This window comes from Pristis pectinata, chromosome 14, assembly GCF_009764475.1.
Source record: "Pristis pectinata isolate sPriPec2 chromosome 14, sPriPec2.1.pri, whole genome shotgun sequence".
Lineage (NCBI taxonomy): Eukaryota > Metazoa > Chordata > Chondrichthyes > Rhinopristiformes > Pristidae > Pristis > Pristis pectinata.
Genome location: NC_067418.1, coordinates 53107652 through 53108967, shown reverse-complemented (window position 1 = coordinate 53108967; position 1316 = coordinate 53107652). Strand labels below are relative to the sequence as shown.

The following is a 1316-nucleotide window of genomic DNA, read 5'->3' as shown; positions in this document are numbered from 1 at the left end:
GCTAAATAACGTGGTTCCCGCTGAATAAAGGAGAGGGGCTCGAACTGTACCACACACTTGACAGACCGCCTGTGCTCTCGAACGTTGGAAGGAGCAGTGGCGGGAAACTCAGAGAAAGTGAGATCATGATGGATGCGATTGTGTTTATTGCCGGGTTCTCGATACTGAACTGGTCCTATCCCTCGTCCGGCCGCCGCTGGGAATGAAGGGTCGATCAGATATTCAAACTAAAATTGCATTGCTTGTTTATTTACAGCAATATCTTTGGGCAGCTGTGGTCAAAGTGAATGGGACCGGCAGGAAAACGCACTCTACTCACAGCCTGGAGCAGCACTCAAAATGATGTTCACACCCAGGATCGAACTGGGGACCTTTCGTGTGAGGTGAATGTGACAACCGCTGCACTACAGAAAGTGGTAAAGGCTTTGACGTTTACACGAATGGCTTTCGCGGAACACTGGCGTAACACGAGGCAGATTTGGGAATGTTTCCTTCGTGTTCAAAATGTCCACCAGCTGGTGAATAAATGGACTCGTCCGGGATTTGAACCCGGGACCTCTCACATGTTATATACGTCAGCACCCGAAGCGAGAATCATACCACTAAACCAACGAGCCCACATCCGTCTGTTCAGCACAATGACACAATAAAACAGGTGAAATGTAGTTGTTGGAAGCTCACTGTCATTTCTGTTGCTGAATATAGAAATCTGACGGAGATGAACAAGGAAAGGATGAAGAGGAGAATGAAGAATATTCTAAACTGACCATCACCAGGAGAAGTCATGAATTAAGAATCACTTTCTTTATGGAAAGAAGTAAAGTCACTACAGAGAAAATGGAAGAGGAGAAGGTGGAACATAGAAGAAGAAAATACGTAAGAACAAACTTTGAAATAGTTATTATTATTGCATTTATTCAAAGAACATCGAAAAATGCAAGATGTATCGTTATTAAGTATCTACTCATTTCCGTCTCTCGCTTCTCGCACAGAGGAAAAACAATGACCTGAATGTAGTTCATTGCTGCTGTGTTCTGTGTAATTTGAGGATGACCAGACAGTTTCAGATAAACATATTCTGACAAACAAATAGCGCATTGAAATGTTTTCTCTTTATAAGGAGAGACCGGTGCAGTTAATGTGGAATAATTCACACACAACTTGGTTATATCGTCCATCAGAAAGAAAGTTAGGCGGAATTGAAACCCTGTTCCACGATAAATTGCCAATGGGATGTGAGTAGCGGTGACAGCTTGTACTTGTCACATTCAGCAAGTAGAGCGGGTCGTTGGTCGCAGGGAAGGTCACACGATCTC

The 1316-nt window shown here is 43.8% G+C and overlaps 1 non-coding gene across 1 annotated transcript; it reads right to left on the bottom strand.

Annotated features, from left to right (window-relative positions):
- Positions 1-528: 528 nt before the first annotated feature.
- trnap-cgg (transfer RNA proline (anticodon CGG)) lies at positions 529-617 on the bottom strand. The gene is given in 2 exon segments: positions 529-564; positions 582-617. It is a non-coding gene; the product is annotated as a tRNA-Pro (tRNA).
- Between the last annotated feature and the right edge of the window lie 699 nt (positions 618-1316).